This window comes from Hyperolius riggenbachi, chromosome 3 (assembly GCF_040937935.1).
Source record: "Hyperolius riggenbachi isolate aHypRig1 chromosome 3, aHypRig1.pri, whole genome shotgun sequence".
Classification (NCBI taxonomy): Eukaryota; Metazoa; Chordata; class Amphibia; order Anura; family Hyperoliidae; genus Hyperolius; species Hyperolius riggenbachi.
In genome coordinates this window covers 194,602,639-194,625,529 of record NC_090648.1, presented here as the reverse complement: position 1 = coordinate 194,625,529, position 22,891 = coordinate 194,602,639, and the positions used below count along the sequence as shown (strand labels likewise).

The 22,891-nt window shown below is 44.4% G+C and overlaps 1 protein-coding gene across 3 annotated transcripts in view; it reads left to right on the top strand.

Annotated features, from left to right (window-relative positions):
* The window catches only part of NEDD4 (NEDD4 E3 ubiquitin protein ligase), a 172,402-nt gene that overhangs the window by 16,691 nt on the left and 132,820 nt on the right, over positions 1-22,891 (top strand). The window lies entirely within an intron of this gene.

Here is a 22,891-nt window from a genome sequence, read left to right as displayed (position 1 = left end):
TCAACATTATTTCCTAGCATATCAAAGCTTTCCTGCCTCCGTTTTTTAAAGTCTGCAGAGATTTCAAACCCCTTCCAGCCGGCTGTCATGTAAATTTCAAACCTTCCTGTGTCAGCTTCCCCTGTCCCCAAGACTCTGGTAGTCTTGCTTTGTATAATGGGACAATGGCTGACTCCGGAGTTCAAAAGCCATGCCGACCAGCCTATTCTTCCTCAATTGGCAGATAATTAGCATTAGACACAGCTTCCCCTGCTGGACAATGGGGCAGAGGTAATATACATCTACATACAAAATTACATTACCAGTGTCCATGAAGCTCGCTGCCACTACCTTCAAAGCCAAAATACATACAAAATACATATATTTTTTATATTTTTACCTTCAAAGCCAGACTGGCTAACATACACCTGTGATACAGCCCGAAAAATGAAAAATACCCTTCTGTGCGATACCATACGGCGGCTATATTCTGCATATTACCGTACATATCATCCTCACTCTAATATATCCTCACAATAGTGTGAAGTGCTTCTGACTCTGTAGTGCAATATGCAGGTTCTTTGGTCAGTGCACAGTCCTGCATACCGCCACCGACATCTCATTTATTGTTTGAATGTTCATATATACAAAATTCAAAGACCCTTCAAAGCAGAAACTGAGTGGTGTTAGATGGTTTTTTTCAGAGCTTCAAATGTATCTCCCTTTCCTAATGTGCTTTCCCTCTGTCAGTAGATCCATTTCAAATGGGTAAGCTGATTATTTTAACCACTTCCTGCACTGCTACAGTATATTTACGTCAGCTGTGGCACCCCCCAAGCCACAATGGCATAGATATACTGACTTGTTTGCAGCCCTGCTGTGCACGATCGGGTGCGCTTTAGAGCGCACCCTCCGGCACTGTCAGCTGCATTACTAATTGGCGAAAGGGAACATGTTCCCTTATAGCCAATTAGTCCACCCCCCTCCCATGAACAATCGCTGCAGTAGTCAACTGCAGCGATCCTTCATCTGTCCACTTCCGTCCATAAATAGTTTAAAAAGAATATCCTCCAGCAAGCAGCCTCACTCACCTTACCTTTTTCCGGGGACTATCCAGAAAGCCCGAGCGTCCAATCCTCGCTCTGCAGTCAGTCCCGCTATGCCGAATATCCGGATCCCAGCTTGATGACGTCATCAAGCCAGGACCAGATATTCGGCATAGCAGGGCTGACTGCAGAGCGGGGATTGGAGGCTCAGGCTTCAGGATAGTCGCAGGAACGAGGTAAGGTGAGTGAGGCTGCTTGCTGGAGGATTTTTTTTTTAACTATTTATGCACGGAGGAGGCTACCTGATTGGGGGGGGGGGGGAATCTGGCTATCGATCCTGGGGGAGGGGGTATTTAAAAGGGGGGATGTTAAGATCACTGGGGGACATCTAGCTAACTGGGGGGGGGGGGTGTGTCTAATAGTAAGGCACATCTGGTTACCCTGGGGGGGATATTCTAATACCGGGGGCACATTTGGCTATGATGGGGGCCGGTGCTAATCCTGGGGGCATATCTGGCTAAAATGGGGGGAATGCTGATTCCAGGGGCACATTTGGCTATAATTAGGAGCACTATTCTTAGGGGCGAATCTGACGATCTATGCTGGGGGTGGCAAATGCAGGGGACACATCTGACTATACTGGGGGGGGCTTATATTGGCGACACATTTGACTATACTGGGGGGCTTATATTGGGGACATATCTGACTATCGTGGGGGAGGGGGGGGGGGCTGATACTGGGGAGACATCTGGCTATCTATTCTGGGGGACATACTAGTGGCATGGTTTTTATGACCGTAGCACTTTTTTTTTATTTTTATGCTGAAATCATGCATTTTTTTTCCTTCCCCCTCCCCCCCCCCCCCCCCCCCCCCAATTAAAGTGAATAGAAATCAACTATTAGTACAAAATACCCCCCAATGAAAGCCTAGTATATAGATCATTTAAGTGTCATGAGTAGGGATAAAGTTTTATTGCTGATTAACTGGGGTCATGGCTAACAGGGTTGTGAGGCGGTACAAAAATCTTCCAACTCCGACTCCTCAGTTTCTGAAGCCACGACTCCAACTCCGACTCCGGACACCCAAAATTGCTCAAATTCTGACTCCTCGACTCCGACTCCTTAGTCTAATACTTAACAGGGCTGTGGATTTTGTACAAAAATCATGCGACTCCGACTCCGACTCCTCAGTTTCTGAAACCACGACTCCAACTCCGACTACGGGTACCCAAAATTACTCCGACTCCAACTCCGACTCCACAGCCCTGATGGCTAAAACATCAAAACGGCTCTGGTCCATAAGTGGGAAACAAGGTCTGGATGTGAAGTGGTTAAAGTCCATCTCCAGACGGAAATTTAAACATACCATCTAATGTCTTATGAGGGTATGCAAATGGTGCATTTTTCTATAAAATGTGACTTCTGCAACTAAAAATTCTGCTTTAGTGCCCCTTTCCACTATATGCGGTGCGATCACCACATCGCATTCAATGTAAGTCAATGTAACTGTTTCCATTGACACAATTTTTTTGGTCGCGATGCGTAGCAGCAGTGCAGCTAAATTTATGGATAGCATGCTGCAGTTTTACACAATTCGCATGTGGATTGTATTGTATTGAGCCGCACTGGTAAGTATTGTGGCGGAACTGGAAGTGCTTATGGGTGTGTGCGGAGCGCCGATCACACGGTGGCAATGCAGCCAGTGGAAATGGGACCTTAAATTTTAGTCAAGTGACTTAAAGGGGTTCTTTTGCAAAAAAAGTAGGCAGTTAAAAAATGTGACAGATGGCAGGTTTTGGGCCAGTCCATCTTTTTAAGGGGGATTCTCAGGGCTTTCTTTGTTTTCAACAGCATTTCCTGAACAGCAGTTTAACTGCCAAAATAGCAAGATACCAGACGGCCTCCCTAATCACTTGCACACTATTATGTCAGTTAGATTTTGCAACTGTTTTTCAGGAAATGCTGTTGAAAACAAAGTAAACCCTGAGAATCCCCCTTAAAAAGATGGACTGGCCCAAAACCTGTCATCTGTCACATTTTTTAACTGCCTACTTTTTTCGCGAAAGAACTCCTTTAAAGCAGCTATGCTGAGGGACCTCTTTAAGTAAGGTCCTTTGCAAGTATTGCAAAATTCTGCTGTTAAGACTGCAGGGGGCAGTCACTGAGTTTTCTGAAAAGATTGTAGTGTTTGGTGTTGCTATGGGAGACTGCAGTACAATAAGGTAGCAAAGGTGGAGAGACAAGACTTTTAACGCACAGATAAATACAAGTTCTGCCTCTGACCGACCACACATAACTAAGAAAGCATAGTGCCTGGAGTGGGACTCAAAAGCCTGGTACTCGCATCCAATTTTTATTGGCCAATTTTACCACCACGAGAGCCAACAGATCTGATGGGGTCTGGGTCTTAATTTTGATGACCACTATGGAGACTGCAGGTTGTTCCGTTTTCCTGCAGTGCTGTAAAGCAAGGCTCCACATCCTCTCTGGTATTAGCTGCCTGCAATTAAATACGGCTGTTCCGTTCTGTTCCTGTGTGGGAAGGGATGGGGCGGAAGGGCAGAATGGGGCTAGAATGTCACATGGGACATTGGCTGCTTTAGGGCTACACTCCAGTCCAGTTTTTAGCTTATTTGGATATTTTGATTTTGGGACCTTTGTCAGAAATGTATTTCCTTGGAATGACTACTGAGCTAGAAAAAAAAAATCTTAGACCTATCTATAGGTATGAGAAAAGATCCATGATACTAACTGCTGCTATTCATTCCAATGTGTGCAAATGTTTTCCATCAGGAATGTGATGGATTTGCTAGCACTGTCATCTGCCTTTTTTTCCATGCAATTCGGTTGTGGCAGCTACATGGGAGAATCCTGCAATTCTGGATCTTAGGAAATAGGAACAAGAAGTCATCAGTGCTGAGTTATGTCCCCATTTCCATCCAGGTCAAATGATCATTGAATAGGTGGCTAGAACCATTCTGGTTTCTATTTTGAAATGTTCTGGATCTTCTACAGGCCAAAATAATTTCTCTAGATGTCAATTCATGGGGTTGAAGTGCTTACCTGGGTGGCATTCCTGCTCAGTGATATTGAAATCACGGCCTCAGAAACAGATCTTCCATCAGCACAGAGCTGGAGGAGTAGTAGATGTCTCTGAGACACTTTCAGACCCACATAAGAAGAGAACTTGTGACAATCCAGTCCAACAGCTCTATGGTAGCATGCATGAACCGCCAGGGGAGTACAAGGAGTCTTGTGGTGTCAGATTTTAAAGATTATGTCCTGGCCAGAAAATAATAGGTTATTTTATCAAAGCAATTCATTTGAAGGGAACTTTGTCCTGGTGAATATTCAAAGCAGAACAACTCTAGTGTACATTTGTACACTGAATCAGTTGATCTTCCAAGAGATCTGCAATTGGTAGGCAAGACCATTAGTTGATTTGTTTGCAATAACGCTGAATACACAATGCCAAAGATTTTTCTCTCTGAACCTGCAAGACAGCACATGGACACAGGATGCTTTCTCCATAAAGTGAACCTCCAGACTAAAAATCTACTCAGCAGCACTGAAAAGGCCTGGTGTTTCTTTAACAGTTTCACAGCATCAGAACTTTGTTTCTCTTATACAAGCGTCATTTTTAGCTGCACAGAAGAAAACTGCCCGGGCATTTTTCCCCTGATGCTGTGCAAAGCATGATGGGATTTCTGATGTTCTCGTTTTGCTGTTTTGGTGCATTTTTTTTTTTTTTTTTTTTTTTTTTTTTTTACATTTTGACATTTGAAGCCTAGCGTGTGCAGCAGGGAGGGGTAATCAGAACACAGGACAGTTGGAACTGTGTCTTATGCTCCTTGTCACCTCTTTTCAACCAAAAAGATGGCTGCCCCCATGACAAAGATGGCAGCCCCCATGAATCACAAACATTTGCCTGTTCTTTTAAAACAGGGTGGGTAAAAAATTATATTACCTATCTATTCTAATTAACATAACTAATGTAACTTAATGACAGTATGTTTGTTTAGGCTGAAGTTCCCCTATAAGGTTGAACTTTCATCTACCCTGTTTTTCCACTCATTAGATTGATTCCAAGGATACTTAGCATGATCATGAGAGAAATAAAGAGTATGATTGGGTCTCCTTACTAAAGAATTTAGCAGCAAGGTGGCATATATTGACAGGCATATTGTATGTCTTCCTCCAGTCTATACGTGTTTCCTCCCACATCCCAAAAGCATACAGATAAGGTAATTTGTTTCCCCTAAAATGGACTGTAGACTCTTAAGCCTCATCTACACGCGTAGATGAGGCGGCGATCCGGCGGCTCGATTAGCCGCCGGATCGCTTCTTCCGCGTCCCCCGGATTCGATACCCGGTCGTCCCCGCGCCGCCTCTCTTCCGCTCGATTCCCTGCCATTGTCCCCTCGCGGGGAACGAGCAGGGAATCGGCGGTGGGGAGATCCGTCCTGTCGGATCTTAGATTGATAAAGAACATCGCCGCCGCATCTACGCGTGTAGATGCGGCTTTATACACATATGACTATGGTTGAAACCTTACATCTACAGCAATAGAGTCAGCACCGTCCAGTATTCTTATGCTCTTATATTGGTAAAATAGCATGATGTTTGCTGCCAGCGACAGCCCTGCTGTTTCGGTCCGCAGACCTTTTTCAAGCTGTTCAGTATGTGCATCACGCTACAAACTAAAATCAATGAGTTTAAATAGGCACATTACCATATTCTAACCAATCACAGACAGGCACCTCTAAGCCAATCAGGATGCAGAGACCTTCGCACGGACCTGATAGAGAACTGAGGTCCCTAACATGCAAATTATTCCATTACTATTCCTCCCCCAACATGACAAAAATAACTCCACCCATGTCCAAACACCTCCTCCCAATAGTTACACAGGGGGGACGGGTTTTGTTCTTGAGCGATCAACATCTCCGTTTTCAAAAAAGTGTATCCAGATCAAAAGTACATAAGAAGACATCGCTATACTTGCCGGAGTATTCCCATACCGAATCCCCATGGTTCAAGATCGAGCGGCTCCTCTCCGTCCACCTCCAGCACTTCCGCATACGGACGTCCAATGACGTCAGCTACATGTGACCAAGTCACATGATCCCACCTTCAGGGGGCGTGTAGGAACAGTAGACTCCTCGTCCCCAGGGCAACGTATGCACGCGTCTCCACGGCAACCCAGCCGTAGCACAACGCTGCATATGAACAGCCGCTGCCTCACAAAAATAGAGGAAAAAAGGGGAAACCTACATATGGTGCTGTGATGTACAGAGACTCACCACTCCATCAGGAACACCTGGGTCGGTCCTGTCAAATGGGCAGCAAAGTGGCCTTCTGCATCCCCTGGCCAAAAGGTGACCTGTTAAAATAAACAGGTGGAGCCGCTCGATCTTGAACCATGGGGATTCGGTATGGGAATACTCCGGCAAGTATAGCGATGTCTTCTTATGTACTTTTGATCTGGATACACTTTATTGAAAACGGAGATGTTGATCGCTCAAAAACAAAACCCGTCCCCCCTGTGTAACTATTGGGAGGAGGTGTTTGGACATGGGTGGAGTTATTTTTGTCATGTTGGGGGAGGAATAGTAATGGGATAATTTGCATGTTAGGGACCTCAGTTCTCTATCAGGTCCGTGCGAAGGTCTCTGCATCCTGATTGGCTTAGAGGTGCCTGTCTGTGATTGGTTAGAATATGGTAATGTGCCTATTTAAACTCATTGATTTTAGTTTGTAGCGTGATGCACATACTGAACAGCTTGAAAAAGGTCTGCGGACCGAAACAGCAGGGCTGTCGCTGGCAGCAAACATCATGCTATTTTACCAATAAAAGAGCATAAGAATACTGGACGGTGCTGACTCTATACTGAGGGTCGCAGCACGTCTCATATCCTCTCCTGGGTGCATGCTTCAGATTGAAGACGTCATATGGTTGAAACCTTCTGAAAGACAGTTAGTGATGGGACTATAATCACTGTACAGTGCAGCGGAAGTTGTAAATACTTAATGATCATCTATTGCAGGGCTTTTCAACCTTTCCAGAAATTGTACCACTTTTATCGCTTGGAAATCTTCAGGTACCACCAGTGATTTCGCAAGGTGTCAACAACTCAATAAGTGAAAAAATGATAAAGTATGTACACTTATTATTATTATTTATTGTATTTATAAAGCGCCAACATATTACTCAGCGCTGGCCAATAATTAGGGATACATACAGTGTTAACCAATATTACACTTAATGGGAAATTTGTGCCTGTTTCTCTGACATCAATCTTTGCAGTCGTGGCTGCAGAATGCACACTGATAGAATCAAGTCAGAATCCAGCTGAAGACCTTCCTTTCTTAAAGCCCCATCTACACGATACAATTCTTTATACGATTCGATTACCATTCTATTTACGATCCGATTAAATCCAACATGTCCGATCGGGATTCGATTCAGTTCGATTTGCCATTGTTTAGTAATGGCAAATCGAATTGAATTGAATCAAATCCCGACCGGACATGTTGGATTTAATCGGATCGTAAATAGAATCGTACTCGAATCGTGTAAAGAATCTTATCGTGTAGATTGGGCTTTAGTTTTTATACATGTCAATTAACACATTCTCACACAAGTATGTGGAACCAAATGGCAGTAAAGCTAAAACAGCTTTCCTCCCACATCTGGGTGCAAATCTCTCTCTAATCAGATTCAATTAGAGATACATTTGTCTCTTTGTGGAATCTGCCCACAATCTTCTGATGTATGGCTGCCTTAAGTTCACCATTCAATGAATCTCTAAATAGAGCTGCCCCCCCACCATAGTGTGTGTGAATGAATTGTTTATCCAAACATGGCACAGGGCAGAGAGCTTCTAACCTTGTTGGTTGTTGTGCAGAGCAGCCACCCATCCTAGCACCGCATATGTAAGCTCTAATAAAGATGACAGTGGTAGTAAAAAAAGAAATAATAAAAATCTGTGTCCTTACTAACTTCCTTCTGCCTACTAAAGGGGATCACAAAAAAAGTCAAACTTTGAGGGTTCCTTTAACAGTATGTTTTTGGGATGTGGGAGGAAACTGGAGTGAACGCAGGAAACCAACACAGACACTGGGATAACATACAAACTCTGTGCAGATAGAGTCCTGGCTGGGATTCAAACCGGTGACTCAGTGCATGCTTACCTCCACATTGAACTGTATTCCATCCATACACATATATTATACGTACGTGCATGCTTGGTTTTGCTACACCAAGTTCTGGATATATGCTGTACACACACACACACACACACACACACACACACACACACACACACACACACACACACACAAAAAGCAGCACGCACACACACACACACACACGTAAAAAAAAAGCAACACACACGTAAAAAAAAAAAGCAACACACACACACACACACACGCACACACACACACACACACACACACACACACACACGTAAAAAAGAGCAGCTCTCACACACACACACACACACACACACACACACACACACACACGTAAAAAAAAGCAGCTCTCACACACACACACACGTAAAAAAAAGCAGAACACACACACACGTTAAAAAAAAGCAACACACACACACACACACACACACACACACACACACACACACACACACACACACACACACACACAAGCAGATCACACACACACAAGCAGATCACACACACACAAGCAGATCACACACACGCAAAAAAAAAAGCAGATCACTGTCAGGAATATACTGGGGTGCTTATGATGTAAGGATAATATTTTCATTTGCCTGTCTGACTGCTATGTACTGTACTTCAGATGCGTATGTATGGGTCATCATCTGGGTTTGGGGGAAGCTGTACTTGTCTGTGTGACAGTGTGGAATACAATTACCCTCAGTTCCTCGGAGAGCAGGGAGCTAATTAGAAGCCCTATTGTCCCATTATACCAATCAGGACATAGTCAGGGAACTTTAAAGACCTACATTTGCATCTAAAGAGGACTTCAGTGAATAATGCTTGGGGTAATAAGACAATGGCAGAAGTGAAGTGTGTTGAAGTCCTTTTGATACCATTTGCTACCTGTGGAAATTGAATTATTGGTGGAGGTGCAACCTCCTTATCTTTGATCAGCTAGGAAGTACTGTCAACAATGGGGTTGTCACCTGTAACGTGGACTAGGGAAATCTTTTCATGTATGTGGGCTATTGTACATTTTTCGCAGGTGGATGTTAGATCTCTGGAGATCCAATTATGACTGAGGATGTAATTAAATCTAGCTTCCCCCCGTCCACACAGGCTTACAGCCTCGAGGCGAATATTTCATTATAAAAACCAGGGGACATCTACCTCAAATCAGTTCTCTTCTGACGGTAGTGGCAGCCGGTCTCCTGGCCCAAGCTAGTGAACTCCTGGTCTAACCAGAATTGTGTCCGTCCACCAAAATCCAAGGTTCTTCTATCTGGATTCCTGTATTTTTGGTAAGCAAATTGCTTGGTGTGTTATCTTTGTAACTTTTATCTTGTAACTATTTTTACTTTGTTTTTTGTAATCTTTTTGTATATATTAAGTTCTGCACTGTTCTATGTTTTTCTAGAATATTAAATTATTATTTAATAAGTTTGACTTCTGCCGTACTAAACTAACACTCATAGCCTAGAAGAGACTGAAGTGTAACCGTGTATAAGTTCATGCCTAATTGTACGCTTGAGCAACACTACCGTATGAAATTGTAATTGCATTGTGTGTGGGGGCGTTTGTCATACGTTGGCCTAAGCGCGCAGCTGACCCAACGTACGAACAACGCCAGTGCGAGTAGCGACAGCAGAGTGGCTAACAGTATCGTTCGGAACGACTGTTAGTGGGTCTTTGCTTCACGACAGTGTAAGATTGCATCTGTGTGGGTGTGTGGGTGCGTGGCGTTCCCGTATTTGGCCTAAGCGCAAAGCTGACCCAAATACGAAAACGCAGATTGCGTATTGAGCACTCGATAGCTGAGTGAACGTGTCTAGCAACGCTAGTGGTGACAGTGGGAAGTGTTTGAGGGGTTCCAGCCTTGGTTGTAGCTTAAATAAGGCTGTTCCCCGCTTAATCTGGTCAAACCCGCAGTCGGGAACCGTATACGCAGGCGTGCCGCGGGCCGGTTCCTGACAATCACAGACAGGGATTTCTAAGGGGGGATTCCTGAAAGGTCTCTCGGCAAGTTGCGCACTACTACGCATGCGCTGGCGCAGCATTTGCCCACAAACTACACACGATGCACTGCGTTTGCCTGCAAAATACATACGCTGCACTGTTTGCCCGCAAAATACACAGGGTGCCCCCTCAGTAGAGGTTTTCATCTTCCATATATCCCTATATACATTATCCCAAATATACACCCCTATATACATATCTTTTCACAGTGCATCTGCCCTGCAACTTAATACCGCAGTGCACTGACTACACTGTAGATTCTAAAGCCCTGATCTAGAACTAGCTCACAGAATAAGAATTGTTTGTATAAACATGGTGGAACACTGATCATGGTTGCTTTTTGAATTTGCCTTGGAATCGGGTCCAACTGGGAATATAATTATGCATTTTGTAAAATTTTTCCAAATATACTAACATGCTCAAATATAGAAATTGTTCTCCATTACCTTGCAGCCTTCCACGATGTTGAGGCACTCATGAACAAGCCCCTCCTGATGCACGATATGGCAATAGGCTAGCCAGAGAAAGGAAGGAACACTCCTGTGACCTCGCTGCTCTCCTCCTATTACTCTCCCTCACTTCTCCTTATCTTCCTGCAGCCCCCCTCCCAGACACTTATTTTCTTTTTCATCTCCCTACCCCAGGGGAGGACTGGGACCGTTAGGCCTGGGGGGAAAACACAAACTAGAGGCCCTTTAACATGGCAGCCCTAGCCCAAATGACATCACACATGCACCTCACTTTGTATATGCCAGTAGTCACATGGGGCACCCATGCGGAAATATAGCAAGAACACTCGAAGGACAGTGTGACACACTTATGTCCTTCCCTTCACCACCATCTCTACTAATCCCTCAAATATGTCCCTCTCCCATCTCTGATATCCCCCTTTACCAGACCACCATCTACCTCAGTCAGATAACTTCACAATAGTATGAAACACTACAGGCCACATACATACTCAGTACTGACAGGTGGAAAAGCCATTATGATTCAATCGTAGTGAATGAATCGGTCAGTAACAATTGATGCATGTATGGCCAGCTTTAGGTTAGGATAACTTATAAGACTGGAGATAGGAAAGAGAAGGCGAAGCAGTTGGTTAGAAACTAGGAGCTCCATGGCAGCAATAATATGCTGCGCGTGTGTGTAAGGTCATTTGGGGCTCTGGTGATCGACCTTGAATTACATCTCCCTCTGAGTTGCGATGAGTCGGAGGGGGAATAGTATTTAACGCCACCAGGGAGTTTAGCGGCAGCAGGGAGAGCCGTCATTCGGCTCACTCTGCTCCGAACTCACCAGCAGCGTACTATTACTTATGTGGAGTACCGGTGAGGAGAGAGGGGAGAAAAGCTGAGAGGGAAGAAGATATTTGCCTCACCAGGATTACACTTTTATTTAGCTTTCCTGTATGACAAGAAGACACAGACACCCAGCACTAGGGGAAGGGGAAATTAAAGGTGAATGAGGGAGGCTGGTGCACACCAAGTGTTTCTGAGCATTTTTCAAATCGACAATGATTTGAAAAGCACTTGGCTAATGTTACTCTATGAGGGTGTCCCCACAGCAGTGTTGTGATTTTTCCAATCTCGTAAACATGCTGCATGTAGCATTTTTTGGGGGTAGCGATTTATTCACAAATCGCTCTGAAAATTGCTTCACAAAAGCAGATTGCTAGTGATTGCTATTGCAATTTTGGCATGCACTAGCCCAGAGAGAGGAGTGTAGAGACTGCAAATAGCCTGACATAGAGCAGAGAGGTTATGTGTTTTCCAGTTCCACATCACACAGAGGCTACTTGCCTGTAATATGACTTCTGTCCCTGCAAGTCTCTCACACAAGTCAGAGAGCAGCCCTCCTGGAGTCTAGGGACTGTCAAAAACTTTTCAAACTGTTTAACATCTTATCCGCACATAGTCATTATAACAATGAGGAGAGACCAGACAAATGTTTTCCCATAGACCAGGGGTCTCAAACTCAATTTACCTGGGGGGCCGCAGGAGGCAAAGTCAGGATGAGGCTGGGCTGCATAAGGAATTTCACAATCGCGGTGCATTGCCGCCTCTGCCCGCCCCTCTCACTCTTCCTTCACAGAGAGGGGCGGGGAGAGGCGGCGATCCGTGCGGCGATTGACGTCAGGAGCGGCAGAGCTGAAGCTGAAAGCTCTGCCCCTTCCAGGAGATGCCGGCGGATTGCCCCCCCCCCCCCCGGGCGATTTGGGGGCTCTGCAGCCCTCGTTTAGTGGCGGGGATGCGGCGGATTACTTGGGAGCACTGTAGCGAACTATAAGGAAGCTTTTGCCGGCGAGGGCCACAAAATATTGTATCGAGGGCCGCAAATGGCCCGCGGGCCGCGAGTTTGAGACCCTCAAGGCAAGCTCTGCTCTGCATCATGTATGCATATATATATTTACCAGCTTGCCCCTTCTCTAATTGCTCTGTAATTGCACTTTTATCAACCAGGCTAGTACTTCACATTGTCTTATACAAAAACAAACCTGAATTCAACAGGCACTGGACTGGCCCTAAATCACTTTTCCCTTTGATCTCCCTACAACCAGCAGACACTTCTTTTTCATCTCCCCAGAGCGTACCACCTGGCCAGAGGCAAAGTTCCACAAGTGGTACGCGTACCATAGGTTGAAAAGCACTGATCTATTGATCCAGGGTACAGCATTCTACACTTGTTACAATGCTACACTTATTCGCTTGGATCTTGAATGACAGCTTTTAAGAACAGGTTTTTCTGACAATTTGTCACGTACATTGTTAGAAAGCAGAAAGGTTGTTACAAGAAAAATATATACCAAGGTGTGAAATAACAGCTAGTGCACAGCTACAACACTTTATGCTAAAAATCTGAACTGTGTTTTAGATTTTTCTTCAAGACGGGTTTGAAAAAAGTTCCAGTACATTCAAGGTCCAAGTTGCCTAAAGTAATCCTGTGACGAGGAAGGGGTTACAATTTGAATACATACATACGTAGTGGGAAGCCTCTGGATGGTCCAGAGATTTCCCAGATCATCTTCTAGCCCTCTGTTTCATCTCTAGACGCTCTTGTTGTCATACTCACTTCCAGGGCTGTGGAGTCGGTACAAAAATCTTCTGATTTCAACTCAGACTTTGACTCCTCAGTTTATGAAACCTCCGACTCTGGGTACCCAAAATGGCTCTGACTCCTTAGTCTAATACTTGCCAGGGCTTTGGATTTTGTACAAAAATCATTGACTCCTGAGTTTATGAAATCACCGACTCCGGGTACTCAAAATTGCTCAGACTCCACAGCCCTGCTCACTTCCTTATGAGTTTATCCATTCTGGCGCATGCCAAGTAAGAAGGGGCTTGTGTGTGGGAAGGGTGTGTGCCTTAGTTCTACTGCGCATTCGTGGACCTTATTAGCACGTGTACAATATGGATGTGTTGGAATACTGTTGCAAGAAACTTATTTGATAAGATATTGTTGAAAGTTTAGAGGAAGCCAGCACTGGAACTGTGCATTGCAGGAGGATCAGGGAAGCCTCTGTACTGTCCAAAGCTTTCCTACTACTGAGGCACGTATCTAATTGTTTTTGTTGTTGTTGTTTTTGGTGCAATTTTTGCTTCTGGTACGCTTTAAAGTGGATCCGAGATAAACTTTTACTCATTGCATAATTGTGTTCCTTTCATATAGTTTATAGGGAATTCTAAGCCAAATCCTTTTTTTGTTTTGTTTTAATACTCTAATTCCCTATAAACTAAACAAGCCTCGCCCACAGCTTTTCACAGTCCCTTGGCACCATAGCAATGGCTTATGGGAGCTCAGTCTGGGCAGGAGGAGGTTACTGGCCATTGATTTCAGAGGCAGAGGGGGGGGGGGGGGGGGTGGAGGGAGGGAGGAGGAGAGGGGACTGAATTTACACACAGGCAAGCTGATAGCATCTCCAGCCCTCAGCCTGTGACGATGTGAGAAACAGAACATGGCTGCCCTCGTATCACAGGAATAAATAATCATAAACTTTTGAAGCTGTTTGCAGCTAGATATGCTGTGTAAACTATCTAAACTTTAGATAAGCTATATATAGACAAGTTCCTTGTTATAGTTAGTTTTTCATCTCTGATCCGCTTTAAGTGTATTTTTGGAAAATAAATGGTCAGGTGTACAATATTCCTTTTTTTTCTTTTTTTTTTTTTCTTCTCTTTTTATGCTATGCATATTGAGGCCAGTTTCAAGACCAGTAATACCAAGTCAGGAATGTTATTTTGCAAGCTCTTTCAAAATCACACTTTAACCACTTGACCACAGTCTTTCTACCCCTTAAGGACCAGAGCCTTTTTCTCCATTCAGACCACTGCAGCTTTCACGGTTTATTGCTCGGTCATACAACCTACCACCTAAATGAATTTTACCTCCTTTTCTTGTCACTAATGCAGCTTTCTTTTGGTGCTATTTGATTGCTGCTGCGAGTTTGTTTTTATTGTATTTATCAAAAAAGACATGAATTTTGTCAAAAAAATGATTTATTTTTTTTTACTTTCTGCGCTGACATTTTTCAAATAAAGTAAATTTTCTGTATACATTTTTGTCCAAATTTATTCTGCTACATGTCTTTGATAAAAAAAAAATCCATTCAGTGTATATTTATTGGTTTGGGTAAAAATTATAGTGTTTACAAACTATGGTGCCAAAAGTGAATTTTCCCATTTTTAAGCATCTCTGACTTTTCTGACCACCTGTCATGTTTCATGAGGTGCTAAAATTCCAGGATAGTATAAATACCCCCCAAATGACCCCATTTTGGAAAGAAGACATCCCAAAGTATTCACTGAGAGGCATGGTGAGTTCATAGAAGATTTTATTTTTTGTCACAAGTTAACGGAAAATGACACTTTGTGACAAAAAAAACAAAACAAAACAAAAAAAAGTTTCCATTTCTTCTAACTTGCGACAAAAAAAATGAAATCTGCCACGGACTCACCATGCTCCTCTCTGAATACCTTGAAGTGTCTACTTTCCAAAATGGGATCATTTGTGGGGTGTGTTCACTGTCCTGGCATTTTGGGGGGTGCTAAATTGTAAACACCCCTGTAAAGCCTAAAGGTGCTCATTGGAGTTTGGGCCCCTTAGCGCAGTTAGGCTGCAAAAAAGTGCCACACATGTGGTATTGCCGTACTCAGGAGAAGTAGTATAATGTGTTTTGGGGTGTATTTTTACACATACCCATGCTGAGTGGGAGAAATATCTCTGTAAATGACAATTTTTTGATTTACACACAATTGTCCATTTACAGAGAGATTTCTCCCATTCAGCATGGGTATGTGTAAAAATACACCCCAAAACACATTAAACTACTTCTCCTGAGTACGGCGCCACCACATGTGTGGCACTTTTTTGCACCCTAAGTACGCTAAGGGGCCCAAAGTCCAATGAGTACCTTTAGGATTTCACAGGTCATTTTGCGACATTTGGTTTCAAGACTACTCCTCACGGTTTAGGGCCCCTAAAATGCCAGGGCAGTAAAGGAACCCCACAAGTGACCACATTTTAGAAAGACACCCCAAGGTATTCCGTTAGGAGTATGGAGCGTTCATATAAGTTTTTATTTTTTGTCACAAGTAAGCGGAAATTGATTTTAATTGTTTTTTTTTTTCACAAAGTGTCATTTTCCGCTAACTTGTGACAAAAAATAAAATCTTCTATGAACTCACCATACTCCTAACGTAATACCTTTGGGTGTCTTCTTTATAAAATTGGGTCATTTGTGGGGTTCCTATACTGCCCTGGCATTTTAGGGGCCCTAAACCATGAGGAGTAGTCTTGAAACCAAATGTCGCAAAATGACCTGTGAAATCCTAAGGCTTCTTGCACACAGGGACGTTACAGGCGCACGTTAGTGCAGCCTGTAACGCTCCCCCAACGCACAGCAATGTAACACAAGTGGGCTGTTCACACTGCCCACGTTGCGTTACATTGTAACGCAGCAAAGTGCTGCATGCTGTGCGTTCTACGCGGCTAAGCCGCGTTAGACTGTTTGCACATGCTCAGTCATGTTGGGGAGGAGGGGAGAGCGGCCGGACACATGGCTAATTAATATTCACTGCACTCAGTGTTTACTTCCTGGAGCGGCTGCTCTGTGCGGCGATTGGCCGGGCGGGACCACGTGATGCCGCATGCGTCCAAGAGTACGCATCATGGCATCACGGACGCCAGAGTGAGCTGCACAACGCGCTCACTCCGATGTCTACACCAGAGAGCACCAGGCGTTGTGTTAGGGGCACGTTATGTGCCCTATAACGTCCCCTAAACGCAACGTCCTGTTGTGTAACTAGCCTAAAGGTTCTCATTGGACTTTGGGCCCCTTAGCACACTTGGGGTGCAAAAAAGTGCCACACGTGTGGTACCGCTGTACTCAGGAGAAGTAGTATAAGGAGTTTTGTGGTGTATTTTGACACATACCTATGCTGGGTGGGAGAAATATCTCTTTAAATGACAATTTTTTTTATTTTTTTATTTTTTTTTACACTTAATTGTCCATTTACAGAGAGATTTCTCCCACCCAGCATGGATATGTGTAAAAATACTCCCCAAAACACATTATACTACTTCTTCTGAGTACGGCGATACCACGTGACACTTTTTTGCAACCTAGGTGCGCTAAGATGTCTAACGTCCTATTCACAGGTCATTTTGAGGCATTTGGATTCTAGACTACTCCTCACGGTTTAGGGCCCCTAAAATGCCAGGGCAGTATAGGAACCCCACAAGTGACCCCATTTTAGAAAGGAGTTTGCTGTTAGGAGTATGGTCACTTTGTGAGGAAAAAAACCAATACAAATCAGTTTCCGTTTACTTGTGACAAAAAATAAAATCTTCTATGAACTCGTCATACACCTAACAGAATACCTTAGGGTGTCTTTTTTTTTTTTTCTAAAAAGGGGTCACTTGTGGGGTTCCTATACTGCCCTGGCATTTTATGGGCCCAAAACCGTGAGAAGTCTGGAAACCAAATGTCTCAAAATGACTTCAGGGGTATAAGCATCTGCAAATTTTGATGACAGGTGGTCTATGACGGGGTGAATTTTGTGGAACCGGTCATAAGCAGGGTGGCCTTTTAGAAGACAGGTTATATTGGGCCTGATCTGATGGATAGGAGTGCTAGGGGGGAGACAGGAGGTGATTGATGGGTGTCTCAGGGGGTGGTTAGAGGGGAAAATAGATGCAATCAATGCACTGGGGAGGTGATCGGAAGGGGGTCTGTGGGGGATCTGAGGGTTTGGCTGAGTGATCAGGAGCCCACACAGGGCAAATTAGGGCCTGATCTGATAGGTAGGTGTGCTAGGGGGTGACAGGAGGTGATTGATGGGTGTCTCAAGGTGTGATTAGTGGGGGGAATAGATGCAAGCAATGCACTGGCGAGGTGATCAGGGCTGGGGTCTGAGGGTGTTCTGAGGGTGTGGGCGGGTGATTGGGTGCCCTAGGGGCAGATAGGGGTCTAATCTGATGGGTAGCAGTGACAGGGGGTGATTGATGGGTAATTAGTGGGTGTTTAGAGGAGAGAACAGATGTAAACAATGCACTTGGGAGGTGATCTGACGTCGGGTCTGCAGGCGATCTGATGGTGTGGGTGGGTGATCAGATTGCCCGCAAGGGGCAGTTTAGGGGCTGATTGATGGGTGGCAGTGACAGGGGGTGATTGGCGGGCGATTGACAGGTGATCAGAGGGGATAAATGTACAGTATACAGGGGGGGGGGGGGTTCTGGGGAGAATCTGAGGGGTGGGGGTGATCATGAGTTCCCAGGGGTCAGTTTAGGGAATAAAAAAAAAATAGCGTTGACAGATAGTGCCAGGGAGTGATTGATGGGTGAATAGGGAGTGATTGGGTGCAAACAGTGGTCTGGGGGGTCGGTCTGAGGGGTGCTGTGGGCGATCAGGGGGGGGGGGGCACATCAGTGTGTTTGGGTGCAGACTAGGGTGGCTGCAGCCTGCCCTGGTGGTCCCTCGGACACTGGGACCACCAGGGCAGGAGGCAGCCTGTATAATACACTTTGTATACATTACAAAGTGTATTATACATTTTGTAGCAGTGATCGTGGGGTCAACAACCCGCCGGCGCTTCCGAATGGCCGGCGGGTTGTCGTCGCGGGTGGGTGGAGCCAGTTGCCGGGGAAGCGCACGTCACCAGTGATGCGATCGCTCCCCTGGCAGGCCGAAAGGACGCAATGCCCATGGGCGTATTGCGGCCCTTACGGCGTCCACTTTGCCGCCGCCCATCGGCTGTGGTCGGTCGGCAAGTGGTTAAAGGGAACCTAAACTGAGAAGGATATGGATTTCTCCTTTTAAGATACCAGTTGCCTGACTCTCCTGATTCTGTGTCTCTAAGGGCCCATTTCCACTATCGCGAATTAGCATGCGTTTTTTTCGCATGCAAATTCGCATAGCAATACAAGTGAATGGGACTGTTTCCACTTGTCAGGATTCCTTTGCGTTTTTCTGTGCAGAAAAAATTTGCATGGCAGAGCCATCAGAATTCGCATATCGCATACCGCTATGCGAATTGCATACAATGTATTTAATAGGAAATTCGCATGAGGTATGGGTATGCGAATTTTCATACGAATTCTCATGTGAATTCGCATAGAAACAATGGAAAAGCAAACCAGCACTGCCATGGTTAAATTCGCATACATCGTCTTCCATGCGAATTTTCATGCGAATTCGCATGCGAATTTTTACCGCGGCGATTCGCACCGCACAAGTGGAAATGCAGCCTAATACTTTTAGCCACGCCCCCTCAACAAGCATGCAGATCAGGTGCTCTGACTAAAGTCATACTGGATTAGCTGCATGCTTGTTTCAGGTGTGTGATTCAGCCACCTCTGCAGCCAAAGAGTTCAGCAGGAATGACAAGCAACTGGTATTGAAAATTGCGCAAAAGGTGGATCAGCGCAACACCAGGCCGCCTCCGAATGGCCTCCAATCAGAGGTGCGCTGAGCCCCCCCAGAAACTACAAACGCACCTTGAACCCAAACAGAAGCTCTGCATATACACCAAAAGCATGGCTGTTAAGTGGGAGCAGCTGACCAAAAACGAAATAAATTAGTACATAGCAAGGAAATGAACAGCGCTACTTAAAAACAGGCAAGTGCCTACCTGCAAAAGAGTGCAAGCCCCACTTGTGGGATATAATACACACCGAGCATACACATGACCTGTCTACCACTGGAGGAGGATGCTAGTTTCCTGTAACAGCTTGCATGCAACCTATTAAGTACTCGTCCCTCCCACTGCGAAGAAGTCGATCCTCCATGGGAGGGGCCTAACACTAACTAAATTCTAACCTATGTATATGCATAGCCTGGGGGGGCTCAGCGCACCTCTGATTGGAGGCCATTCGGAGGCAGCCTGGTGTTGCGCTGATCCACCTTTTGCTCAATTTTCAATTTTATTTGATTAGCCGCACTCAGGCTATGCATATACATAGGTTAGGATTTAGTTAGTTAGGCCCCTCCCATGGAGGATCAACTTCTTCGCAGTGGGAGGGACGAATACTTAATACGTTGCATGCAAGCTGTTACAGGAAACTAACATCCTCCTCCAGTGGTAGACAGGTCATGTGTATGCTCGGTGTGTATTATATCCCACAAGTGGGGCTTGCACTCTTTTGCAGGTAGGCACTTGCCTGTTTTTAAGTAGCGCTGTTCATTTCCTTGCTGCGTGCTGCACTTTACGGCGGCTGCTGTGGGCTCAGTAACTGCACATTAGTGCAGTTACAACATGGTAAAGAATAAATGAGCTGGCCAGAGGGGTTGAAAATAACGGCAGCTCAAGGATCAGTAGCAGATGCCTCCCTACTACAGAATGGTTTATGCTGAACTGGCGTCGGAAAGGTTTTACTACTGACGTGACTGCCTGGCTGTAAATGTTTATTACAAGTGTAAAATTACATTTTGATAGAACTCTATACTGAGCAATAGCATAACTCCAATAAGGCATATGTATGTTAAGGGGATGAAAATATTAAAAAATAATAAAAATAATATAAATAAAATTAGCAATAGTGCCCCTTTAACATACCTCTGTTCTCAATTTCACAAGTTTAATCTGGGGAAGGTATTCTTTAACTAATTGCTGTACAAATAAAGCTGATTTTTTTTGTTGTTGTTTTTTCTGCCCACCCTGGATACAATAGAAGCATTTTTACATTAACACAGCTCAGTACACTTCACAAAATCTGTTAATTTTGGCCAACAATGGCTATTTTATCAATTCGCTTTTATGTGAAGTAGCCGTTTGAATCATTAACCCTTCCAGTAACTTGGAAACCAATAATGTTTTTTGGTAGTGCCGATGCCATCCACCTGCTCCCATTTGAGCTTTATAAGTATAATTACTTATTTGAGTAAACAGTTATGTCAATATTATAAAATGTATTTGGCATTAATAGCTTTCTGTTCATATACAAACCTGTTTTTCAGCTCTGTGCTAATGAATACCAATTAAAGAAATTGGCAAATGATGAATATTAGTCTGCCTGTTAATGAGGGCTCTCCTAAACATTTTGCGTAAACACGAGTCAGATACAGTTGGTTGATAAGCTTGATTACCTGGAAATCTCATGTAATATCGGGTGTTAGTAGATCTTCAATGTACAAGTGTGTGTATACTAATTATAATAACACACTTCTGATCACTCAGCTAGTCTGTTTATTCATTCTGCACTGAGAGGGTTATTGAGGCTGACCTATTTCCTTTTAAATAATGCACTTTGCTTGCTTCTCCTTTGTCTCTAACACTTTTAGTCAGACCCTGAACAAGCATGCAGACTAGGTTCTCTGACTGATAACTGACTGGATTAGATACGTGCTTGTTTCAGGTGTGTGATTCAGACACTACTGCAGCAAAATAGATCATGAGGGCTATCGGGCAACTGGTGTGGTTTAAAAGGGAATAAATATGGCAGCCACCATATCCCTCTCAGCTCAGGTGTACTTTTTATGTACTCTTACGTTAACCTATTTAAGAATGGGGTGCAATAACTGATATAATTTCTTGATACTTTTCAAATTCTTTGTAGAATTGTTCTTTAATGTTACTTGCTGAAGACTGGAGCTGACAGTGTGCAGATAAGGCTGAGGAAGGAATTTAAAGTATAACTCTGCTTGCTGCCTGGTGGCATAATCAATTTGTTAGAACATTCCTTGATGTTAAGCTCCTATTTCAGCAAGCAAAACTTAGTAACAGACCCAGCGGCGTATCTAGGAGCAGCGCCTATGCAAACTTTGAAGTTAGTCCTTAGCCCTTCCAAATGTGTTAATGTGTAGTTTCGGTTAAATTCATTGTATCCAGGTTGAAGTAAAGCATGGCCTGTAAGAATGGAGTATCACAATAGGTCAGCCTAAGCATATCCCCATATAACCGGCAGCTTGTCCCTCCAAAAGATGTAACCAGGCAGCAGAATGACCCTCAGATAACAACTATCTGTATGGAGAACACCAAAAATGCTGAGGAACAGCACGTCCATTAAGAGGCGCGCCGATTACACATCATACCTGCACCCCTGTAGATACGCGCCAATGGCACATCATACCTGCACCCCTGTAGATACGCCTACAGACCATGCATACCCAAAGGTAAGACCTTTCTGTAGATTTTTTTTTTATTTTTTTTTATGCATGAGAGTTGTAGCCAGATTAGCCCCCATAAGCAATGTATTGGGAGTGGAGTGCTGAAGGGAAGTGACCTACCTTTTCCAGGCTCAACCAACAATCTATCTTCCTCATGTGTCTGTGGCTCTATGATTACAGAGCCCTCTGTCATCATGTAACCTATGTGACAAAAGAGCATGCAACAAGAAAAGGTGATCATATATGGAGCCTGAAGAGGTGTATCACTTCTCTCTGGGGAGCCTTTCACAAGTCTTCATGAGGCCCACAGCAGACCCCCTTATCGCTGCTGCAAATGAAGCCTGACACTGCTGTGTGCATCCTCCACAATTGTATTCGCCAAGGTGAAGGGGACATTCCTGACTTTCCGGAATGTTTTAACGCTTTTGCTGAGCCATGCCACAGGGCCAGAATTGTGTGCTTTCGAAACGGGGACAGTTTGGCCGACTATTTTATGTCCCCTGAGGGACAGGTGCATTAACATAACTGACCAATTCTGCTGCTTGTGGGTTTTTTTTTTTTTTTTTTTTTATTTTAGAAAAAAGTTTTCTGTTTACAAAACTGTTTGTGTATGTCACAAGTACTCAGGCCATGTGTGCGCGCGCCACAGGTGCATGGCCTGTGCACCTGCGACCCACACATGCATGACGGGTGCACAAGGCATGCTTTTGATCAGAATTGTAATGAAATGTCTACTCACACACCAATTACAATCAACCCCCCCCCCCCCCCCAAACAACTAAAATACAGCAGACATGCAGCACAACCCAAGAATGAAAATTGTAAATATACTTCTATACTTACCTTCATTTGTTTTCTGCTTGTGTGCTAGGCAATTAAAGCCAGGCACGTATTTTCTCACTATAACCTCCCACAATTTCCTGCACTTCTTAAAGAGAACCCGAGGTGTGTTTAAAGAATGTTATCTGCATACAGAGGCTGGATCTGCCTATACAGCCCAGCCTCTGTTGCTATCCCAAACCCCACTAAGGTCCCCCTGCACTCTGCAATCCCTCATAAATCACAG